Source organism: Archocentrus centrarchus, chromosome 5 (genome assembly GCF_007364275.1).
Source record: "Archocentrus centrarchus isolate MPI-CPG fArcCen1 chromosome 5, fArcCen1, whole genome shotgun sequence".
Classification (NCBI taxonomy): Eukaryota; Metazoa; Chordata; class Actinopteri; order Cichliformes; family Cichlidae; genus Archocentrus; species Archocentrus centrarchus.
The window spans coordinates 15283102-15292145 of record NC_044350.1 but is presented as its reverse complement, the minus strand read 5'-3'; positions in this window follow the sequence as shown (position 1 = coordinate 15292145).

Genomic DNA, 9044 nt, shown 5'->3' with positions numbered 1-9044 from the left:
AATATACCATGTTTTTTAGCTAGCCCCTGAGTTACATTTTATCTACAGCTCTGAAATTTTGCACACTCATGTAACATCCTAAGACATACAAAAAAGTCTCTTGGAGCCATACTCCAAACCCTACAGGAAGTCCAGCATCTTCAATTGAAAGTGTCAATTTTTGCCATTTTCAGGCCTGCTATTTGAATGAACTCCTCCTAGGGCATTTCACCCAGTGAGACCAAATTGGCTCCACATCATCTAGACAAACAGCCCATCAAAAAAGTCAATCAGACCCATGCCCTATTTTGCATGCTGGAGCCGTGACCACACCCCCAAATATTCCATTGCGTCTATGCCGAGAGCAAAAGATACCTTTTCCTATAAAAGAATTCAACTTTCTAGAGACCCATCACGATCACAAAACCTCCGAGTGCGGCACGGGTCGACGAGCGCCACAGGTCGACGCGCGCGGAGTGCGAGGGCCCGATATCACCGCTTGCGGTTTTAATTTATTATTAGGGCCCGAGCACGAACTGTGCGAAGGCCCTATTGTAATTGCTTCGTTTATTATTATTATTATTATTAGGGCCCGAGCACGAACTGTGCGAAGGCCCTATTGTAATTGCTTCGTTTATTATTTTTATTTTTTTTTTATTTTTATTTTATTATTATTCAGGCAAATGAATTGGCTTTTTGGGGGCTTTATCATATTCAAAAACTCATGAAACTTTGCACATGCGTCACACCTGGTGAAAATTTAAGTATTTTAATGGGCTCGGGCAAGGGCGCGCCCAAATGGCTCGCTAGCGCCCCCTAAACTGGAGCCCCACCGCTGTGTTTCACGTACATGAATGAAACTTCATACACATGTATATCATGTCCACGCGCACAAAAAATCCTCTTGGAGCCATGCCCTAAACCCAACAGGAAGTCCGCCATTTTGAATTAATTATGCAAATTTGGCGATTTGCAGCCCTCACACTTTCTCTAATAACTCAGAGGTTTTAGACGTTATCATCTTCATATTTGGTTTGTCTAACCTACACCCCCAGGGGAATCTAAATCTCGAAAATGGTGAGTTTTTGCCAAGGGGGAGGGGTCCTTATGCCCCTTTGACCTTTGATCATTCGCCATGAAATTTTGATTGCCTCTCATTCATACCTACATGATCCAATGTGCATCAAACTTCTCCAGTAGGATGAGGGTGCCCCCCTGAACACATACATATGACAATATTTAATATCAGTCGCAGCGCCACCTAGTGGGAACAGGAAATGTCATATTTTACACTTGGAGGTCCAGCTCCAAGGTGGTTTAGCAGAACCATCTCAAATTTCACCTGGAAAGCCTTAAGAAGTTGGACTTACTGTGTTTTCAAAACTGTGAGTTTTTGACAAAAGGGCGTGACCCTTATGGGACGGCAAAGTTCGATGATTCGCCATGAACACAAAAATGGCTGTAACTCAAAGCCAACTTGCCCAATCTGGCTCAAACTTCAGTGGTGTGATAAGCATGCTGCCCTGAACACACTCATATGCATAAAGTCCATAAACGGTAGAGCGCCGCCTAGTGGCAGCTCGGAATATCTTAAAATAGCAAGTTTTTTGAGTAGCCCCGGAGCTACGTTTTATCTACATGTATGAAAATGTACATGCTCGTGTAACATCCTAAGACGTACAAAAAAGTCTCTTGGACCCATACCCTAAACCCTACAGGAAGTCGGCCATCTTCAATTGAAGGTGTCAATTTTTGCGATTTCCACGCCTGCTATTTGAACGAACTTGTCCTAGGGCATTTCACCCAGTGACACCAAATTGGCTCCAGATCATCTACACAAGTAGCCCATCAAAAGTTATTCAGGGTTTTGTAGAATATTGAACGGTGTTGCCATGGCAACCCTCTGAATTTGGACTTTTTTCAATTTCAAATTCACAGAGATTCTAAACATCAGCCCCTGGGCTGTGCTTTCTCTATGTACCTGAAAATGTGCCTGCTGATGTAAGATGCTAACATCTACAAAAAACTCTCTTGGACCGATAGCCCAAACCCAACAGGAAGTCAGCCACGTTTACTTTAAAGTGTCATTTTTGCAGCATTTTTCGCCTTTTTCAGGCCTTTTTGCCTCAACTCCTCCTAGGGCATTTGACCCAGTGAGACCAAAATGGCTCCAGATCATCCACACAAGTAGCCCATCAAAAGATATTCATGGTTTTGTAGAATATTGAACGGTGTTGCCGTAGCAACCCTCTGAATTTGGACTTTTTTTCCATTTCAGGCCCAGATAGGTTCTAAACATCAGCCCCAGGGCAGTGCTTGGTCTGTGTACCTGAAATCGTGCATGCTGAAGTAACATCCTAACACGTACAAAAAAGTCTCTTGGACCGATAGCCGAAATCCAACAGGAAGCCTGACATGTTCTAATTAAGGTGTCATTTTTGCAGCATTTTTCACATTTTTCAGGCCTGCTATTTGAATCATCTTCTACTACAGCTTTTCATCCAGTCACACCAAAATGGCTCCAGATCATCTACACAAGTAGCCCATCAAAAGATATTCATGGTTTTGTAGAATATTGAACGGTGTTGCCGTAGCAACCCTCTAAATGTGGGATTTTACTCATATACCACAGTGCACCAAATTGTTACATCTCTGACATACATTGTCCGATCTGCCTCAAACTTCACAGGCTTAATGGGAGGGTAAGGGAGACCGGACACACCCCTCTATCAGCTTTGTTTCACACTCATAACGCCACCTAGTGGCAACAGGAAATCAGTAGGACACTGATACTCATCATCCTATGGTCATTACAGTTTCATTGATGGCTGCAGGCATTACATAGAGCATTGTGACATATTAATTAGTGGGCACTCACCGACGCCACCTAGTGGAAGCGGGAGACGATCGACGCGAAGTACGGCTAGCCTGCTGAGCCGTCAGCAGCCGGGTGAGCCAGCTACTCTCTCGTCTGCGAGAACCTCCGAGCGCGGTTCGGCTGGAGCGTGCCACGGGTCGACGCGCGGCTTGGCTGGAGCGCGCCAGGGGTCGACGCGCGCCGGGTGCGAGGGCCCGCTCATCGCCGCTTGCGGCTTTAATTAGGGCCCGAGCACGAACTGTGCGAAGGCCCTATTGTAATTGCTTCGTTTATTATTATTATTATTTTTTTTTTTTTTTTTTTTTTTTTTTTTTTATTATTCAGGCAAATGAATTGGCTTTTTGGGGGCTTTATCATATTCAAAAACTCATGAAACTTTGCACATGCGTCACACCTGGTGAAAATTTAAGTATTTTAATGGGCTCGGGCAAGGGCGCGCCCAAATGGCTCGCTAGCGCCCCCTAAACTGGAGCCCCACCGCTGTGTTTCACGTACATGAATGAAACTTCATACACATGTATATCATGTCCAGGCGCACAAAAAATCCTCTTGGAGCCATGCCCTAAACCCAACAGGAAGTCAGCCATTTTGAATTAATTATGCAAATTTGGCGATTTGCAGCCCTCACACTTTTTCTTATAACTCAGAGGTTTTAGACGTTATCATCTTCATATTTGGTTTGTCTAACCTACACCCCCAGGGGAATCTAAATCTCGAAAATGGTGAGTTTTTGCCAAGGGGGAGGGGTCCTTATGCCCCTTTGAACTTTGATCATTCGCCATGAAATTTTGATTGCCTCTCATTCATACCTACATGATCCAATGTGCATCAAACTTCTCCAGTAGGATGAGGGTGCCCCCCTGAACACATACATATGACAATATTTAATATCAGTCGCAGCGCCACCTAGTGGGAACAGGAAATGTCATATTTTACACTTGGAGGTCCAGCTCCAAGGTGGTTTAGCAGAACCATCTCAAATTTCACCTGGAAAGCCTTAAGAAGTTGGACTTACTGTGTTTTCAAAACTGTGACTTTTTGACAAAAGGGCGTGACCCTTATGGGACGGCAAAGTTCGATGATTCGCCATGAACACAAAAATGGCTGTAACTCAAAGCCAACTTGCCCAATCTGGCTCAAACTTCAGTGGTGTGATAAGCACCCTGCCCTGAACACACTCATATGCATAAAGTCCATAAACGTTAGAGCGCCGCCTAGTGGCAGCTCGGAATATCTTAAAATAGCAAGTTTTTTGAGTAGCCCCGGAGCTACGTTTTATCTACATGTATGAAAATGTACAGGCTCATGTAACATACTAAGACGTACAAAAAAGTCTCTTGGACCCATACCCCTAAACCCTACAGGAAGTCGGCCATCTTCAATTGAAGGTGTCAATTTTTGCCATTTCCACGCCTGCTATTTGAACGAACTTGTCCTAGGGCATTTGACCCAGTGAGACCAAATTTGCTCCACATCATCTAGACAAGTAGCCCATCAAATATTGTGGAAATCTTTAAAAAATATTAAATGGCCTTATCACACCAGGCCATTGAAGTTGGCCTTCGTTTTTCTCCCTCACCACCAAAATTGTTTGTGCACTTGTTCGCACATGCTTTGTCTGATCAGGCTGAAAATTTAATCACTCATGTACACACCCAGGCTGAATCCATAACTACAGATTCAAGACTGTAGGCGCAATAGCGCCCCCTACAGAAGCAAATGAAAATTTGTATGACGTCCACATAATTAGTTTTGCTCTGAAATGCATGAAACTATCTTTCACCATTCCTTACGAAATCCTCATCAATTTGATAAGCCTCCTGCCCTGAACACATTGATATGCATAAAGTCCATAAATGTTACAGCGCCACCTACTGGCAGCTTGAAATATCATAAAATAGCATGTTTTTTAGCTAGCCCCAGAGCTACATTATATCTACAGCTCTGAAATTCTGCACACTCATGTAACATCCTAAGACGTACAAAAAAGTCTCTTGGAGCCATACTGGAAACCCTACAGGAAGTCCAGCATCTTCAATTGAAAGTGTCAGTTTTTGTCAATTTTTGCCATTTTCAGGCCTGCTATTTGAATGAACTCCTCCTAGGGCATTTCAGCCAGTGAGACCAAATTGGCTCCAGATCATCTAGACAAACAGCCCATCAAATATTGTGGAAATCTTGACAAAATATTAAATGGTGTTGTCACACCAAGCCATTGCATTTGGCTTTCATTTTTCTCAATGGCGACCAAAATTGTTTGGGCACGTGTTCGTACATGCTTTGCCCGATCTGCCTGAAAATGTAATCACTCATGTACACAGCCACTCTGAACCCATAACTATGGATTCAAGGCTATACGTAGCTGCAAGAGCGCCCCCTACAGAAGCAAATGAAATTTTGTATAGCATCCACAAACTTAGTTTCTCGGAAATGTATGAAAATGTGTTTCAACATTCTTGACATCATCCTGATCAAAACCGTCTATCAGACCCATGCCCTATTTTGCATGCTGGAGCCGTGACCCCACCCCCAAATATTCCATTGCGTCTATGCCGAGAGCAAAAGATATCTTTTCCTAAAAAAGAATTCAACTTTCTACAGACCTTCTGTACACCATCACGATCACAAGACCTCCAAGTGCGGCACGGGTCGACGAGCGCCACGGGTCGACGCGCAGGGAGTGCGAGGGCCCGATATCACCGCTTGCGGTTTTAATTATTATTATTATTATTATTATTATTATTCAGGCAAATGAATTGGCTTTTTGGGGGCTTTATCATATTCAAAAACTCATGAAACTTTGCACATGCGTCACACCTGGTGAAAATTTAAGTATTTTAATGGGCTCGGGCAAGGGCGCGCCCAAATGGCTCGCTAGCGCCCCCTAAACTGGAGCCCCACCGCTGTGTTTCACGTACATGAATGAAACTTCATACACATGTATATCATGTCCAGGCGCACAAAAAATCCTCTTGGAGCCATGCCCTAAACCCAACAGGAAGTCCGCCATTTTGAATTAATTATGCAAATTTGGCGATTTGCAGCCCTCACACTTTTTCTAATAACTCAGAGGTTTTAGACGTTATCATCTTCATATTTGGTTTGTCTAACCTACACCCCCAGGGGAATCTAAATCTCGAAAATGGTGAGTTTTTGCCAAGGGGGAGGGGTCCTTATGCCCCTTTGAACTTTGATCATTCGCCATGAAATTTGATTGCCTCTCATTCATACCTACATGATCCAATGTGCATCAAACTTCTCCAGTAGGATGAGGGTGCCCCCCTGAACACATACATATGACAATATTTAATATCAGTCGCAGCGCCACCTAGTGGGAACAGGAAATGTCATATTTTACACTTGGAGGTCCAGCTCCAAGGTGGTTTAGCAGAACCATCTCAAATTTCACCTGGAAAGCCTTAAGAAGTTGGACTTACTGTGTTTTCAAAACTGTGACTTTTTGACAAAAGGGCGTGACCCTTATGGGACGGCAAAGTTCGATGATTCGCCATGAACACAAAAATGGCTGTAACTCTAAGCCAACTTGCCCAATCTGGCTCAAACTTCAGTGGTGTGATAAGCATGCTGCCCTGAACACATTCATATGCATAAAGTCCATAAACGTTAGAGCGCCGCCTAGTGGCAGCTCGGAATATCTTAAAATAGCATGTTTTTTGAGTAGCCCCGGAGCTACGTTTTATCTACATGTATGAAAATGTACAGGCTCATGTAACATACTAAGACGTACAAAAAAGTCTCTTGGACCCATACCCCAAACCCTACAGGAAGTCGGCCATCTTCAATTGAAGGTGTCAATTTTTGCGATTTCCACGCCTGCTATTTGAACGAACTCGTCCTAGGGCATTTCACCCACTGACACCAAATTGGCTCCAGATCATCTACACAAGTAGCCCATCAAATATTGTGGAAATCTTTACAAAATATTAAACGGCCTTGTCACACCAGGCCATTAAATTTGGCCTTTGTTTTTCTCCCTCACCACCAAAATTGTTTGTGCACTTGTTCGCACATGCTTTGTCTGATCAGGCTGAAAATTTAATCACTCATGTACACACCCAGGCTGAATCCATAACTACAGATTCAAGACTGTAGGCGCAATAGCGCCCCCTACAGAAGCAAATGAAAATTTGTATGACCGTCCACAGAATTAGTTTTGCTCTGAAATACATGAAATATCTTTCACCATTCCTTACAAAATCCTCATCTATTTGATAAGCCTCCTGCCCTGAACACATTGATATGCATAAAGTCCATAAACGTTAGAGCGCCCCCTACTGGCAGCTTTAAATATCATAATATACCATGTTTTTTAGCTAGCCCCTGAGTTACATTTTATCTACAGCTCTGAAATTTTGCACACTCATGTAACATCCTAAGACATACAAAAAAGTCTCTTGGAGCCATACTCCAAACCCTACAGGAAGTCCAGCATCTTCAATTGAAAGTGTCAATTTTTGGCATTTTCAGGCCTGCTATTTGAATGAACTCCTCCTAGGGCATTTCACCCAGTGAGACCAAATTGCCTCCACATCATCTAGACAAACAGCCCATCAAAAAAGTCAATCAGACCCATGCCCTATTTTGCATGCTGGAGCCGTGACCACACCCCCAAATATTCCATTGCGTCTATGCCGAGAGCAAAAGATACCTTTTCCTATAAAAGAATTCAACTTTCTAGAGACCCATCACGATCACAAAACCTCCGAGTGCGGCACGGGTCGACGAGCGCCACAGGTCGACGCGCGCGGAGTGCGAGGGCCCGATATCACCGCTTGCGGTTTTTAATTATTATTATTATTATTATTATTTTTTTTTTTTTTTTTATTATTCAGGCAAATGAATTGGCTTTTTGGGGGCTTTATCATATTCAAAAACTCATGAAACTTGGCACATGCGTCACACCTGGTGAAAATTTAAGTATTTTAATGGGCTCGGGCAAGGGCGCGCCCAAATGGCTCGCTAGCGCCCCCTAAACTGGAGCCCCACCGCTGTGTTTCACGTACATGAATGAAACTTCATACACATGTATATCATGTCCCGGGCGCAACAAAAAATCCTCTTGGAGCCATGCCCTAAACCCAACAGGAAGTCCGCCTATTTTGAATTAATTATGCAAATTTGCCGATTTGCAGCCCTCACACTTTTTCTAATAACTCAGAGGTTTTAGACGTTATCATCTTCATATTTGGTTTGTCTAACCTACACCCCCAGGGGAATCTAAATCTCGAAAATGGTGAGTTTTTGCCAAGGGGGAGGGGTCCTTATGCCCCTTTGAACTTTGATCATTCGCCATGAAATTTTGATTGCCTCTCATTCATACCTACATGATCCAATGTGCATCAAACTTCTCCAGTAGGATGAGGGTGCCCCCCTGAACACATACATATGACAATATTTAATATCAGTCGCAGCGCCACCTAGTGGGAACAGGAAATGTCATATTTTACACTTGGAGGTCCAGCTCCAAGGTGGTTTAGCAGAACCATCTCAAATTTCACCTGGAAAGCCTTAAGAAGTTGGACTTACTGTGTTTTCAAAACTGTGACTTTTTGACAAAAGGGCGTGACCCTTATGGGACGGCAAAATTCGATGATTCGCCATGAACACAAAAATGGCTGTAACTCAAAGCCAACTTGCCCAATCTGGCTCAAACTTCAGTGGTGTGATAAGCATGCTGCCCTGAACACATTCATATGCATAAAGTCCATAAACGTTAGAGCGCCGCCTAGTGGCAGCTCGGAATATCTTAAAATAGCATGTTTTTTGAGTAGCCCCGGAGCTACGTTTTATCTACATGTATGAAAATGTACAGGCTCATGTAACATCCTAAGACGTACAAAAAAGTCTCTTGGACCCATACCCCAAACCCTACAGGAAGTCGGCCATCTTCAATTGAAGGTGTCAATTTTTGCGATTTCCACGCCTGCTATTTGAACGAACTCGTCCTAGGGCATTTCACCCACTGACACCAAATTGGCTCCAGATCATCTACACAAGTAGCCCATCAAATATTGTGGAAATCTTTAAAAATATTAAACGGCCTTGTCACACCAGGCCATTAAATTTGGCCTTTGTTTTTCTCCCTCACCACCAAAATTGTTTGTGCACTTGTTCGCACATGCTTTGTCTGATCAGGCTGAAAATTTAATCACTCATGTACACACAT